General features: G+C 34.3%; 1 long non-coding RNA gene and 1 pseudogene across 26 annotated transcripts in view; one reads left to right on the forward strand and one right to left on the reverse strand.

The window, feature by feature from the left end:
• Positions 1–5,873: 5,873 nt before the first annotated feature.
• On the reverse strand, positions 5,874–8,604 carry LOC122316371 (annotated as a pseudogene).
• A 3,743-nt stretch (positions 8,605–12,347) lies between these two features.
• LOC122317348 overlaps positions 12,348–17,282 on the forward strand; it is a 35,960-nt gene continuing 31,025 nt past the window's right edge. For 24 of the 26 annotated variants that reach the window (XR_006244425.1, XR_006244447.1, XR_006244448.1 and 21 more), the window contains exons 1-3: positions 12,348–12,617; positions 12,703–12,817; positions 12,953–13,009. This is a non-coding gene — a long non-coding RNA (uncharacterized LOC122317348). The remainder of the gene's footprint in view (positions 12,618–12,702; positions 12,818–12,952; positions 13,010–17,282) is intronic. The other 2 variants (XR_006244443.1, XR_006244439.1) reach the window with 1 other exon arrangement.

Below are 17,282 nucleotides of genomic sequence, written 5' to 3' on the forward strand. Positions count from 1 at the left end.
ATTTATACATTTCTCTTTTTGTTATATTTGCTTAACATCAAATCAACGATGTCGTATTTTTAGCATCTCATCGATCAGCGATTGGAATGGACGAGCACTCGTAATCACCTAATTCAATCGCTTTCATTATTTTGTCGAAACCAGGCCGGTTCACTCCGTGACAGATTGTTAATCATTGCATGAAATTTCGTTAGGTAAATTTGGATGGCATATTCCACAACTTATATTTCAAAGTGTATCGTTGAAGAAAAAGAAGAAGAAATCTGAATCCTAAAAATCTCTCTTCTGAATTAAAGCTATGCAATCATAATTTTCCATGGTTTTGTGTGGAAGCTGATGTTATGTTCGATTGAAGCAATTTGGAACTCATTGGCCTAGGCAATATTGGCAAAGTGATTTTCAATTAGAGGGAGTAAGCAAGTCCCTCTAGGAGAGTTGTGAGTCATCTTCTCCTTTAAAGGGTGAAGGTTGAGAAGTCTCTCTCTTTTTTTGGAGGGTGGTCGATGAAATGAGTTATTTCTGGCAGACGAGTCGAGATTGACACATTTGTTTTACAGAGTCTTGCATCTTAGAACGGTTTTATCAATAGAGAGCTTTGAAGTTTAGACATTGTTAGGCACAATGAAAGTTATGTGCAGAAACACGTACAATCAACAAGTAGTTAGTTTGTAATTGGAGCTTGTTATCTATAATTATTGATCACAACTATAACTTCTTTCATTCATAGATGAATTGAAGCCTATTTCAAAAAATAAGAAAATGAAAAATAGAGGGGGAACAATTTTTTTAACTAGGCATCTGATTTATAAAATTGTTAAGTTCGAAAAATTAAACAAAAGAACAAAACAAAAATATGTAAAGTTTGGCGACCGTTTTATTACGTCACAAATGAAAACAAAAACTAGCTAATAGTATATTGGTAAAACTTCCATTCACGCCACAGAACTCACGATCAAATTCAGGAGGAAAATGAACATATATACCCAAATTAATTGCCTTAATTTATCCAACATATTAATATCTAAAACGACAAAAACTAAAAAAGCTTCGTGAATTGTGACACATACCGCTACAATTATGGGCACTAGGTATATTACCAAAAGGAAATCTTAGTGTGATTTGCCATCTCATTTTAACTATAATAATTTAGAAAGTGAATATTAATGTATTGATATATTTTTATTTTAATATTTTTAAAAAATATAAAAAAAATTAAAAAATAGCATTTAACCAATCAATCACGACCGGTGACCGCCGGAGGCAGAATAGCATTACCCATTCTAAAAAATAAAGTATCTCACTGCTGTATCCTCCTCCTCCTCGATCCCTTTTGATTTTTTGATAGGCAGTTCCATATTCGTCCAACATATATATGAACGAAAGATCGTTCGGATCGTTCGCAGATAATATTACTCATAACATGATTTCCAAGAAAACCAAAATGACAACACCAATAGGCAATAACTACCATAAATATGTCAGTATTGCCTTTTCGATCATTCTCTTCGCAGAAAGATAATTATTAACGAGTACCACAAGATTTAAATCCCTTCGATTCCCCAAGTATAAAAGTTTAAAGACCCCCAGCCAATATATTAATTAATTAAGCTCTCAATGAAACTGCTTACTTATCTCCAGGCGGCTTTGAAGAAGGTGCTGCATACCTAGCGGAGAACCCACGTTGGTAAACTTCTTCATCATCATCATCCCAACCTTCATCGAAGTTCTGAGCATAACTTAAAGGATCATACTTAAATCTGCCACCAAGTTTACCCACAACTCTTGACCTCGTATTAGGACTTCTTACCCTTTGCTGTGTCCATGGAAGCTTCAACTTGAGACGTCCCCAGCATGAAAGCAACCCTTCTTTCTCCATGACTTGAGAGCTTTTTTTTTTTTTTTTTTTTTTCGTTCTGAGAAACTTTCAACCTTGGAAACGCAGATGGTTTATCATTTCGAAAAGTTTTGGGGACTTTTCTTCTCTCCCCCTGTTCTTTTTCTTCGAGGGTTTGTAGTGTGTGGTTGAGAAGATGATACAACTCAGTGACTCATATAAGGCGAAATCGAAATAGTTCTTTGTTTTTTTTAAAGAAAATGACGAAGGTGGAAGAGAGAAAGGAAGAATGGACGGTATATTAGGGAGTGAAGGCCACGATTTGTCGTTTTGGGTTAATATGGGCTTGACAAGAGAATCTTTTGTGCACAAATATTTCAGATATTCTAATCCAAATAATTGGAAAATATCGGTTATTAACTCGTAATATAATTTGTGGTAGAAGCAGAATTTGAGCTTATAATGTTATAAATTTACTATAGATCTGTATAGGATTGGATAAAAGAGTACACCCTAGCTAGCTAAGACTGCGAAATCTCGACCGTCCATCCCATCATTAATAGGATTGGATAAAGGTTATAATCTTGCCACCTAACGCAGCACTTAAGCATTTTATGTAACTGTGTGCGGCTTTATTTCATTACGCACATTGTTTTATTTTTTTTTCACACATCCAAAGAGGGCAGTATACAATAGTCAGTGAGTCACATTCTACTTCCCAGATGAGTGAAAATTAAGGGTCTTTTCGGCTCTTTCCTTCCAGTGCTTTGTGAGGACAGTGAATCCCGGTTTTCCTCACGAAAGAGACCTGTGGACTAGCTGTTGAAAGAGTTGGGAGGTGCTAGAAAAAGAATATTCGTCAATTCGTGGAATGTATCGTCCTATTGCTCCTGTCAATTCACACGTCGTGTTGAATATTCTACGTACATTCCTGTGCCAACCCTTGTGCGGTTCAGAAGGCTCGTCATTTGCTTAACCATCTCATATGTAGTAGTATGGCTCTTTCGGCTTTGATCGTAGACTCGTATGTCATCTTGTCCGTTTGCGCTAACAGCCTATAACATGGCTGTAACAAATAACATCTCTTTCTAAGCTATACTAATGAGATCAACGTATTTAATTTTTTATTTACTTTTACTTAAAATGGAGGGTATACAATGTAAAATACGGAAATTACTTGAAATGGATGGTATACAGTATAAAATACGGAAACTATTGTCACAATAGATTTTAAAAATATAAGAAAGTTAATATTATCAAATTAGTGTGTAGAGTATATTTAATTATAAAGTATTTATATGGTATAATTTGATTTTAAAAAAATTAAAATTTAAGTCTTATAAATAAAATAATATCATTTAAATGATGTGAATGGTAAGTAGTTATACGTGTTGAGAATAAAATAATTCATAACAACCAAAATGAGACAATTAGGAAGCTAAGAGAGGGCAATTATAAAATTAAAAATAATAAAACTAAAAAAAGGGCAATTGTGTCATCCGGCATGTCTCCCACTTTTTAAGTATTTTTTTTTTCTTTTTTCTTTTTTTAAGGAAAACGACCAAAACATTTTAGTATAAGTAGGTAGGATCATCATTTTATCTTTCGTTTCATCATGCCTACCTAACAAATGGACAACACGAATCATGCTTTGGAAGTACGTTTGAGAGACGTGTAATACTGTTTGTGGTTGATAATTTAACCTTATGATAATTTAATTATTTATAAGAGTAATTCTTTCGCATCAAAGATTCAAAATGAATCGCATAATCCATCTGCCGGAAGTAGGGTAAAGTAGATATGTAGACTGTGGTTTGTTGTTCATCCCCAATTGAGCTGATAAGCGAAATAATTTTGTTTTCTCGAAAAAAAGGCAAAAAGTTCACTTTAAAAACATTCGTTGTGAGAAAGAACAAGCACTTTCTCCCCCATTAACAATGCCCACCAGCAATCACTTTTACCCACTCCGTGATCGGTGACAAAAGAAGTACGCGGTAAACCGACCAAAAAGAGCATTCCAAGGAACCACGCTGCTGTTGCAGAATTTCACCTATTAAAAAACACTAATTATGTTAAAATCAGCACACCATCATGCCATAAACAAACAAAACATAAAGAAACAAACATGAGCAGGGCACACTACATGCGTTTTGGCAATATTTTTTTCTGAAATAAAAAGGCGAGGACAGGTTGAATATACGTACGCGGTAAGAAACTCCCTAGTCCCACCTGAAATTGAACGAACCGATCTCAGAAGTGGTACTGTGGTAGTCAAGTGCTCGAATAAGAGTGTATTTTAAGCTTAGAATGAACAAATTAAGGATGTCAAGCTTAACATTACAATCTGATCAAGTACATACAAGTAGCCAAACATTGCCAGTTTTTCCAAATTAGACAAATATCTAGTGTTGTGTTGTAACTGAACTAGCTAGTCCTCAAAATAGGACTTCATTGGCCTTACTTTCTTGCTTCTCTCTCTAAATATCTTCTCCTTTTCTTAAAAAAAAAAAAAAGGCAACCCCCTACGATTACCACGGAGAGCTCTTCCGTTCTCCCTTCTGCATTTGTATCATTTTTTGGACATGCAGTAAGTGTATGCACGACTTATTATCTTTATTTTTCCTTTTTATAGATCGGAAATATCTTGATATACCGCCTTTTGGCCTCCTTGTGTCCACACGTGCCGCTCCATTATACTCTTCATACAACAATATGTAAGAATACACCATAATTAGTAATTACCGCCATCAAACCAATGCGGGGGTGCACGTGCAACTGCAAACTCATGCCTCAAACGCCCACCCACACGATTCAAGTTCATTGACTTCAAATATTCTTCAAGATCATCGTCTCGACTCTCAACTCACCCCAACCCCCCATGCATGGGGCCCACATATATAAGCATAAGCGTGTAAGTTCCTTGGGTGCTATCAAAGATCATAACCTTTTACTTATATAGTTGTTCTTCGAATGATGATCCGAGGTAATGCAAGTAGGAATTTCCGATGAAAGCCTCAAGATGTATGAGGCCCAACCTTTTGTTGCATTGACCCTTTTTATCTTTAATTTTCTCTGAAACACTACAATTTTTGTAATGAGATTGTTTATTTGGGACAGTACCTCGAATTTTTTTTAATATAACTTTGATGAAAACAAGAAAGCAGGACTTCATTTGTAGAGAGTAATAAGACGGTGGACATAGACAATCTTGTTTTGTAGCTAATTTTATACACATACGATATTTTATTCAGTAAAAGCACAAGAATTCATTTTAGAATATCACCTTTTTTTGAAGGTTTACAATCATCTTATTAAGCTAACCAGACTTCAATAAACTACTTAGGGCCTATTTGGGTTGCATTAGGAGTATTAAAAAGTGTTTAAATATTCTTAAAAGCTCTTTAATGAAAAAATTAAGTCATTTGAGTATTACATATTAAAACATTTTTAATCTCAAATAAGCTAAAAAGTACGTTTGAGACTTTTTCTCAAATGAGCTTTTTCGGATGATGCGAAACGTAATTTGAATTTTAAGAAGACTGTCAATGGATGAAAATATCCATACAACTTTAAAATTATTACAACTTTCAAAATTTTAAGCATATGATCATAATCTTTAAAAATTCAAATAATCGTTATTTCTATATTAGAAAGTACTTTTGTAATTTGTTTCCAAACAAACGTAATATGTTTGAAAGTATTTTAAACATATAGTTACTAAACAGTAAATAACTTTTTAATAGTAGAACTTATTGTTTAAGTTATAAATTATAAATCTTAAAGTTATGAACTATATTTCCTACTATAATCCCAAACATGCACTTAGCATGGATGACGAAAATAAAAGTAGCTGGCAAACAACGTTGGCCTCTAAGATATCACTACCATATATATATATATATATGCATGGCATATTATCTTCAAGAAGTGGAGTAGAGAAAAACCGATTGCTTCTTGATTTTTTTTTTTCCTTCTTTTACACACGATGCATTAGTCAAGAGAAAGTATTAAGATGATCAGTATAACAGAGTTTGCATGGGATCCTCGAAGTGCTTATTTTGCCCTACCAATTAACATAAATTACATTACCCCGAGAAGCAATGACAAGTTTCAGCAGCAGTTATATTGAGAAGTAGACACAACTCATGGGGAAAGAGAGATAAGTACAAAAACCGGCTACCTAAATAAAAGTTCCTGAGAGGTAGAGAAGTATAACCCAAAGATCAAACCGAGTGAATACAATATTTTATGACTATATAACAAAATTGATCTTGGATTTCTCTGCCTCAAGCAAAGCAAAGAAGAAACCAATAGAATTCAGAGTCTCAAGGAATCACTGACAAGGGGGCCAACAAAATCCAAGGGTGCACAATCCACCGTTGACTATCCATCCAAGAGTAAAAGATGAAATGCATTACAGACTATATCCTGACTGCTACCTGTTCTGCCGAGCGTTTCTTTACCACTCCCCTGGAGCTCAACTGATGCAGTAGCTCCAAAGCCTTCTTAGTAAAACCTTTATTAGCTATATCTTCAATGAGAATGGTGTATGTAGCTCGGGTAGGTTTGCATCCTCTAGACACCATATAAGCCAAGAAATCAATTGCACTACTGGTTTGCCGAGCATTGTACAGTCCCCAGATGATTGAGTTGTAGGTAATAGCATTTGACCTGATACCCAATACCTTCAATTCACGAAAAAACTCGATTGATTCATCAACTTTCCTTCTCTACTAAGCACTCTTACGGAAGAGTAGGTGACAATATCAGGTTTAAGACCCTTTCCACGCATTTCATCCAAAAGTTCTATTGCACGTCCGGTTCACCCCACCTTCAATAGTCCATCAATCACATTATTATATGAGACCAAAACAGGAGAGCACCCCTTGCTACTCAGCTGATTAAGTACCTCCACAGCAACATCAACTTTCCCATCTTCGCGTAATGCCGTGAGCAGAGTATTGTAGGTCACAATATCAGGATAACAGCCCCTAGACACCATTACGTCTAGGTACTCTATTGCTCTATCAATCTTCTTTTCTTTGCAAAACCCGTGAAGCAATGGATTGCAAATCAAGATGTTGGAAATTTGGACCTCCCAAATTCACCTCTCTATGATCTACCTTTTACAAGAATACCAAGAAAATAGAGGAATAATAACAACACAGGATTTTACCTGAAAAACTCTTAAACCGGATAAAAACCACTAGAACAAAGAAGAAAATCCATTATATAAAAAATTATTAAAATCACATAATTTTTCTTCTCATCTCAAATATACTCACAAAACTTTTCCTACTAACAAACTTCACCAAAGAGTCTAAGCCTTTTTTTATAAGCCTTGGGGCCTTGCTCCTTTTCATTTCCCACTCACGTGTGACTAACCAAAGGAAGCCAAAACCCAACAAAAGGAATTCGGAGTACAACCATGCTTGGGCATCTTCTCCGAGATGTCAATTGCTCGACCCAGTAAACCCTTTCAGCACAAGAAATTTATCAAGATATTGAAAGTAACAGCACTAGGAGAGCATCCTTTTTGAAGCATTTCAGTTAATAGTCTTTCCGCATCCATCCACCTCTTGGTACTACACATGCTCCGCAAAATAATATTATGGGTGGTTACATTGGGTTGGCAACCATCTGATGACATCATGTTCAAAAACTTGATTGCTTCATCCAACCTCCCTTCTTTGCAAAACCCATTGATAAGAACATTGTAAGTAACAACATCAGGTTGGCATCCTCTGCTTCTCAGTTCTCATTTCATCTTAAGAGCTTCATTGCTTGCCCAACCCCACTTTTCTTACAGGTTGCCCCAATTAGTATGGTATAAGTAATTACATCCCATTGCAACTGCCGGTCAAGAACTTCCATCGCTTGGTTCAATTTCCCACTATTACACAAAGTACACAGAATCGTATTAAATGCGACAACATCGGGAGCAATGCTCATTTGATCTAGAACATGTATGGCATTATCAATCTCGACAGACTTATGATATTCACCAATCAAAACATTGTAAGTTATAACATCAGGAACAACTCCAAAGTCTTCCAGACTATCCATAACCCGAGTTACCTTCAAAGTTTTACCAGTCTTACAGAACCCACGGATTAGACTCGTGCAAGCGATGGCATCCTGAATTTCACCCCTACAAAGCATGCTCTGGAGAAACTTAAACCCTTCTCCTAATTTCCCATTTCTAACAAACTTTCTTAGGTGATTATTACTCTCAGATTCCTCAAAATTTTGCCAAAATTGAGCGGTGGTCGAGGAGGATTTTGTTCCGTTCAAATGCTCACGTGGGTTTAATTCAACACGTTGCAATCTACCATTGGAGTCAAAATTTGGACCTTGGAAACAGCAGAAACACGAAATCGCCGTAGTTTCCTGGATCCCTCAGGTTTCTTACACTGTAAACTATCAACGGAGCGGATGAAAATGCGAGCTTTGCAGATCAAATGGGATCTCGGCGAACGAAAGCTGTAACCCACTCTACCCCTAACCCCAGATCCAAAACTACTGCTACTTCTAGTGCCCTCCTGATTAAAATCTGGAAATGAGAGAAACCTTTCGGAGGTGTCTTTGTGGGCACCATGAAAACCATTATTTTTACCTCCTTGTGTGGAACAAAGGTCCAAAACTCAATAATCAAAAAACATGATTCGAATAGATTTATTTTGATTAAATAAAAATCGATAACGTTAAATGGAACGATCACATTTGAACGGTACGGTAACTTTATTCTTTCATCTTTTACCCTGTTTCATGATGAATTAAGAGGTGGGAATCAGGGGACCGTCTTAATTGACCATTTAATGATTAAAAAAAGTAATTTTCAAGTGTATTAATATATTTTTATTTTTTAAAAATATTTAAATATATTAAAAAAATATGAAAAGATAAAAAGAAGAAGAAAAATTTACCTGAGCAGCACAGTAACCTAACCAAAAAAAAAGAAAGAAAGAAAGCAGTGAATCTCTATAGATATCTTATGACTAATTCACAAATGAAATATTGTTTTCAAATTTATATACAAGCAGATTTTTGTCCTTTAATGTTTATTTTTAACGAGAATTATAATCATTTGAGTTAACATCTGCCACACGTACCTAAACCTCTTTTATGTATTTATGAAATTTTGACCCCGCAAGCAATTTTGGAATTACTATGTATCTTGATAATTTAATAGTACAATGGACAAATATCCCTTCACAAACTCTCATATGTCCAAAACTCAAGTAACTAGATAACACCAAGAACCTTTGTACGTAGTCCTCTTTAATGGTTCGCATATAATGGAAAATAAATTTATAAACTTGTGCAAATTATTTATAATTTGATATCACATTATCATTAAAAATAAAAATAAAAAATAAAAAAGCCTCCTTGCAACGGCCAAACCAAAGTTAAGGCTAGACTGCACACCAACCCACCCAACACATAATTTGGATCCAACCTGACTCGACCCGATTGATAGGAAAGCCCACTCCAACTTGACTCGTAAATTTCGGGTTAAATCCGTTTGCCTTACTCTACATCAATCCTCCTCTCCCCCTTCATCTATTCTGATTTCTTTTTCTTCAAAATTCTCTCCCAGCTAGTAATCTCCATCGAATGTGATCACAAATCAAATATCATTATGATGAAAAAAGTCTTCAATATTTAAAAAATAAGAGAGAAAATTTTAAATAAAAATATTATACAATTAAAATATTAAATTTTCATAAGCACTAATAAACATTGTTAAATGATAAAAGAGAAGGAAAAGGAACCAACTCATGGATGAATAAAACCATTCTCGATTTAAACAAAATTCCTTACAATTAACCTTCATGTCGATGCAGTCCAACGTACTCTTGGAGTACTACATCACCAATCTTGCATTCCTACAACCACAATTTGTGATGAAAACAATTATTGCCGGAGCTTGCCAAGCGGGAGTCAGGAGACTTTTTGACATCTAAGGTAGTTCTTACAAACAAATTTTTATCAATAGAGGGACTGAGTGAAATTGCTAAAAGTTGTTTTATTAATAGGATTTGCTCATTTGCATAATGCTAGTATTTTTTTTTTCCTAAGAAAATGGAAGGTAAGGGCGATCAGAGTAACAGCTCTCCCTAAGTATGAACACATAATGCTAATATTTATATTAGAGTTCATCATCCTCAATTACAGTACTTATTGATATGATAGATTTTAAGAAATTTTGATACATAAATCACTTAAAATATACCCCATACCCCATAGTTTATATAATCGTTAATAAGAAAAAATAAAAATAAAATTAACAAGTGCATCTCTCTCGTTTATTTTCTCCCTTTCTCAGTTCCTTTGTAATCAATTAGCTACAGTTTATATAGATCATATACTGTATGTTAAGAGTATTTTGGACAGTTACCTTGTTTGAGGATAGTAAGAATGTGACTTTAGGCTCTTATTTATCCCAATCTTTATATCTTATCGGTTTAGAGGTTTAATTTTTTAAATTTTATCTTATTTCATTTTATCATTATAATTTTTATATAAAATATAATAAATAATTTAATTTTATCAAATTTTAAAATAATAATAATATTCAAAAATAATATTTTAAACTTTAATTTAAAATAAAAAATTCTCCTCTTACTACCTAAACCTATTTTAAATCCGCCCAACAATATATTTTGCTCGATTATCTTATCTAGCTTCATGCGATTAGACAAAAGTCACAAAGCCATCTTTTTGGACTTCACTATTTTATTTTCACGTGGCAGTAATCTAAAAATATGCTGTAAAGCAAATATTAGGTAAATGTAAATCTTGAGGTCAAGATAAAGGGTTTACCAATTTCGATTGTTCAACTTCGACTAGAAAATATCTAGGCTACTGGTGTCACTTCAGATAACAAAATATCTCCCCCTTTAAGTTATTTTAATGGGATAATTAACAACGTACAGAATGCGGTACGTTTTGGAAAAAAAAATTTCTTCGATCTTTATAATATTGATGTTCTACACGCTTCTATCACCTGTCTTTTGGCCGGTACCTTTACTTTTGTTCCTTCTATTTCTTTTTGTTTCTTTATTTTTGTTTTTAAATTTGGAACTTTCTTTCCGCGATGCCTCTTGGCCCTGGATGCGACTAGAAAAAGGGCCTAAAACAAAAAGGCTATGTTAGGTACATAGACCACGTGGCGAGTTTGCGTCGGCCATTGAGCCACGTCATAAAACCAACGTCTTTGTAGCTAGTTGGTTCGCCAACCCTCCTTTCAAAAAAAAAAAGGGGTTCGCCAATCGCGTCAGCCGCAGAAGTTCTGATCGGCGCAGGGATAGCCGCGGCTTTAACGAGAAAAACAGGTATTGTTCACTCGTATCTTATTTGAAAATCCCAATGAGGATGGTTTGGAGTTTGGTCATGCCCATGCTACCACTAGGAGCTCTGCGATTATTTTTTACAAGTTATCCGATTATAAGATTAAAGATATTAACAATAATTAATTTGTGATTATGCGATAGTTGGTAGAACCAAAAATTGTTTCAATCTAGAATTATTTACACTAGAAATTATGATTTTATTTCACTCTACATTTTAGAGCATTGTTATTAGATTATACATATATAAATAATATTTTTAATGAGTGTAAGATGAATTTAAATTTTAACTATTTTATTTATTTTAATCTTCATATTAGAATATTTATTTTTTTATTATATAATAATAAAATAATATAAGATGAATTTAATTTTAACTATTTACATCAAATCTCTACATTAAATTATCTATTTATTTATTATATAGTAATGACTAATTAATAATTAAACAAATTTAATTTTTTTTAATTATTAAATTATTTTATTTTATCATATATTAATTAGTAATCATATTTTAATTAAATTATAGGTTAAAAAATTATATTTTTTAATTACATGTATTTCATTTTCTAATCTAATTATATTTTATTCTACTAAATCTTCTGAAAATATTCAGAAAAGAGAGGGAGAGTTATCGAAAAATAATAAAATAATAATTTACTTATTATATAGTAACTATCAAATTTAATTATAATTTTATATTTACTGTAATTAAAAGTTAAAGAATTTTAAATTGACTAATCTAATACAAGCTATTTTTATCTTTAACAATTAAAAAGTTATTTTATTTTTAGATATAGCTATTTCCATAACAATCCTCTTATTCGTTAATATTAAAAAAAAATTAAATTATTTTTCTAATTAAAACCTCAATATCTTTTTTTAAAAATATCTTCCATATCTTGTATGAACAATAATAAATTATCTGTTTGGTATGACGAAGTAGCAGCTGTCCCCGCTTCTCGAACATTACAAACTCGATACATGAGAAACAAATTACCAGCTGTAATATTTAAAAATGAAAAAGAGAAGGGAAAAAATAAAAATAAAAAATTCAAAGAGAAAGCGAAGGAAGAAAAGCTGAAAAGGCCGAAAAAGGACCCGATTCATTGTCTACGTGTTAGATCTAGTGGGGGCTGCCCCAGCTATTTAAATGCCTTTACTTATCCGAAGTTCTGAACCCCCGTTCATATCTCAGATTTTTTTCATGGCTCGAGCCTCTTAGCTCTCCCTTTCGCCAGCTTTCTGTCATTACCAATTTCGTTCTTTTCTCATGAAGCAGATCCTCTCTATTCCTTCGCGTTTCGGTTCTTCGCTTTCTCTGTTTCTTCAGCCACCGACTACTATTATATTGTCCGCCTGAGATTGTATTTTCTCTACCTAGGGTTTGCATCGCTGCATTTTCCAAGCTTATATTTTGGCATCGCAAGGTTTCGCTCGTCATAATTAATTCCTTTGTCAAATGTTTTACTAGATCTCGATATTGCTATTGTTCTTATCTTTTCTTCGTTGCAGAACCTTTTCTTTGGAGCACAATGAACTTGAGTCGATTTCTTTTTGGATACGCGTGGCCGCCGAGAATCTTATCCCAGACACGTTGCTAGCCCTAGCTAGCTCGGCTGCTCATAAGGTTTCCCACTTTACTTTTTATTTATGACATTTCTAGCGGGCAAATAGGGCACGGAAAAAGCTCCGTACCGTGTGTGCGGGGATCTAAAGAGTGCTAACTGCTACGTCTTGTTTATTTCGTTTTTGAACATTTCAGATAACCATCCAAGAAAACTGGGTTTGTTTCAAAGCAAGACTTGTATTCAGCCATCGGGTTAGTAATTCGACTTTTTCTCTCTTTCTGTTCTAAAGCACTTTCGCTTGGAATCTTTTAGATATTTTTTTGCCGGTTTATGTATGGTGGTTAGTACGGTTGGCTTTTTAACTTGCCATGACATTTCTTTTATGGTTTTACTTGAATTTGAACTCTATCTCGATCGATGCATTCGCCTTTATTGTTTCATTGATGTATGGATATTTTGGATCGGTAGTGTACGAATTTTATATGACGGGATATAAGCTTTTATGCGCTGGTACTCTGTAAGAATCGTTCCTTTAATATATTTTACAATTCAATTTTTATTTTTCGCTGGAGAGCCATCATAATTGCAACTAACTAGTTCCGTACGAATATTCATGGTTCCTTCACTCAAGTTTATAAAGGAAACCGCATAAAATATTAATGCGAGTACCTCGCTTCTTTTTTTCCTCGTCGTGATGACGTGTTGCCAGCACAGAAGATGTGGTAGTACCAAATATAATTTGTCCACGTAAGTAATTGACAATACATAATAATCCTACTTAATATGCTTTTCCGGGCCCCTAGCGTGTAATCATGATCGTAGTGCCATATAGTCCCTACCATAATCATCTTGTCTCTTTAGGTGATCTATGGGTTTTTGGAGGGGTCGGGGAGGGGGGAAGAGAAATTGTATGTTGCAAGCTGTTTATTTAGAAGAAATGTATAATACGAATATACGTTTTTTTTTCTAAAAAAAAATTGTACGAATATACGTTGTACAATAGAGAATGAAAAATGTTAGATGCAAGCGCCGGGTGTAATCGGCTTATAACCGGCGTGTCCACGTCATTTAATAAAATAATGTATTTTTTCTCGCTCTCAGTTTCCTCCCTTCCTCCCTCCCTCCATTTCCATCTCCGTTTGACCTCTCCATCTCGTTTCCTCCTCCCTCTTTCTCTCTATATCGAAGTTCATCCGTTTCCATCTCCTCAGAACCATCTCCTCAGAACCGCTTCTTCCATTTCCTTCCTCTCTCTGCTTCTCTCAAGTCCACGCTTGCCATTCTCCTCATATCTCATTTCCTTTATTTCCCTCCTCAGATCCATCGAAGGCTAGCTCTCACATTCTCCTCCTTCCGAAAAATTCTCTGTCTCCCCCCGTTATCTTCCCCAACTCCCTTCGAAGACCAGAAAGTGAGAAAGGGGCATTCATTTCAATTTGCTTTTGTTTCCTTTGAAATCTCCTTCCCCTTCATCCCGAACCTCGAATCGTCTTCGTTTGTCTTCAACAAAGCGAAGGTTGCTATGGTTGTCTTGGTCTTCAAATTCCAGGTCTTCAAGCTTCATCTCGCAGTAATGCTTTGGCGCTCGTCGTGATCCATGGGGGTAGAGTGGTTGTGGGCAGTGGGATTTTTCGGGTAATGAAATGTGAAGAATCGGGACGTTTGAAACCTTAGCCTCTTTTTTCCCCCGTCTTCTCTCGTAGCTATGGTTCACAAAATTAAAATAAATTTTGAAACTTTGAAACAGAGAACACAGAACCTCGTCGGTTGAAATAGAGAACACAGAACCTCTGTTCTCTCAGCTACGGTTCACAAAATTATTCGACATTTTGAAACCTCGTCAGTTGAAACCGTAATAGTTTTTAGATAATTAAAAAAAAAAAAACACAGAACCCAACACAAGTATCAAGCTACGACGAGGCTACTTCTCGATGCCAATAGCTTGGATTGAAAGGGAAGAAGGCTGCGATGAGGTTAGTTGAGATTTGGCTTTTGTTCTCTTTGAACGAAATGGAAAGTAGATGGCAAGCGTGGACTTGAGAGAATAGCAAGTGTGTGAGCTTTTTTTTTTTTTTCTTTTAATAGATGTTGACGTCAGTCAACTGCACGGTAACTGTACGTAGCAAAGCCGATAGAGAACATATCTTCTTTTGAAATTATTAAAGTCACGGGCAGAAAACCAATTGGAAAAAGGTTCTGTTACTTGAAGCATGTTAAGGAGTAGTACTCTCTTTGGCCATTCGTATTCGTATATATTCTAAATCGTAGTTCTGAGTCACTTTAAATAAGGAAAGAAACATATTAAAAACTATATAAAAATTATTACGGCCATCATTTTAAAATTCCTCGTGCATTCAAAAGTCCATTGAACATTAGTTTGAACATAATTTTTTGTATCACTGTTATTGAAACTAATTGGAGACATGATTTTTAGGAATAGTTAAATTTGCTAAATGAAAAATATTATATATAATTATTAAGGACATAAATAATCAAAATCTATTTCGTCTCATAAATTTTAACTTTTGAGACGTGGGAATTTAATATGGTAATAGAGTAGAGATTTTGAGTTCGAGTTTTGACTCTACAGCACTTTTCACCTTGTCAATTAAAATTTTACAAAAATCTATTTCTTTCTATACGTTTAAATTTTTTGTACAAATGGTGATTTCATAGTAACAAAGGCCGGCTCGTTTAAATACTTATAATTTATGTGAATAATAATGAAATGATTTGAGTTAAGATATTCTATTAGATTTTGTGAAAGAAGAGAAAAAAATTGAAGAAAAATGTGATAAAAGTTAAAAATTCATTTGAATATAATTTTTTTTTTTGAAATTTAAAAAATTTGTACTTTCTTGTATTTTGTTTGGGTGTTTGGAAAAATTGAATTGGATTTTGTATTTGAATGATGATTAGGTAATATGATTAGATAAAAAAACTTGAAGATTTGAAATTGAAAAATGTTTTATAGTTGAGTGATCGATGCTTTGGAAAGAAATATTTGAGTATACTTGAGAATACATCAACGTTCAAAGTAGCCATAAGTTAGCATTTATTGAGCCATTATCCAAAATTAAGTTCAGCTCCTTAATTTCTGTCTCCTCACTCTTTTCCATGTTAATTTGAGAAATCTCACAAACTTTCTTCAATTAGAAAAATATTAAGAACATTTATTTATTGTCAAAATAGTCACGACCATCAACTTCAAATAACTTCAACTTTTAGGAGTCCAATTATATATTGGGTAGTAGATGATGGTTTGAATGCAGTTCAAACGAGGCAGCTTTCTGTATGACTTAGACTCTAATGTGGTTTAAGTGCAGTACTTCAATGAAACATTTCGTTTGAGCATGGAACTTTCTGGATTAACTATGATCTGGAAGCTTATCGAGCATTTATCTATCTAATTACCTTGTCCTTTCTATGTATGGTTTTATTTGAGTCACTCCACGTGGTCTTTTGGGGCTGTTTTCGTGTTAGTCACATTCATGAAAACAAGGGATTGATTTTTTTATGGCGAAACTCATCCAGTCAAAGTCAGCCATATTAAAAGGTTTTTCATGTTCTCTAGTGAATCAATTATGTTCATGTACTACTGTTATTTTTCCGTATCTAGTAAATGACCCATACTTCTTTAGCTTGAGCTTGCTATAAGATTCAGAAAACCACTTATTCCCGGCGACTTTGCCTATTATTTGAATTTCCGGCAATTTTAGTTGCCGGAAAAAGCTAATATTTTTTGTAGTCGATTAATCCATCCATACAAATTTCTTACAAAAAGTAAGTTATATGTTAACTTGACAATTCTTGAAACAACAAAATATTAACTAAAAGATTCAACTTAAAATAAAATTTATCGATAGATTAGCATGTAAAACCACTTTTGTAGGATTCATGTTTAGACAAAGTAATTCTCTAAGTCTCAAGATCATCACTTTGGAAAGAAAAAAGGTCTCAACATCACCATGTCACATTCTTGGAGCTTGTGGTTGAATATGGTTGCCAATTTATACTAGGTCTGCAGCCCGATTAGCTCAAGTTGGGTTTGAGTCCGACCCGACGCCATTCATCCAAGGGACTAGATAGAATTGATCCGACCCGAATAAAATAAAATCTGGTCGAACTTCTATGACCTGACTTTTGCCAAGAAACAAAAGAGTAGCTTTGCAGAGTCTCTTTGTCTGCATAAGCCATTTTCAAAGAAAAACCATTACAAGAGCTCTTTATTTGTTTCACATTTTGACCATTTGGATGCTAATTAGAGCACCCAACAATAATCACACAACAACCAGATAGGGGAGAACAAGAGCACCGTCACTGCATGATCCAGAGGAAAAGCACACATCTCAGATAATCAAAAAAGATCCAAGGAAAAAAAAAATGAAAAGAGAAGCTTTGCAGTAGTTCTTCTCGTCTCCTTGTCTCATTTTCAGCTTCGTGGCACGTTGGTGAAGCCCATCAATGTTGCCAGCCCCTCTATGTCAACCCTTAACCGCCGTGTCTCACAATAAGGTTCTTTTT

Source organism: Carya illinoinensis, chromosome 7 (assembly GCF_018687715.1).
Source record: "Carya illinoinensis cultivar Pawnee chromosome 7, C.illinoinensisPawnee_v1, whole genome shotgun sequence".
Classification (NCBI taxonomy): Eukaryota; Viridiplantae; Streptophyta; class Magnoliopsida; order Fagales; family Juglandaceae; genus Carya; species Carya illinoinensis.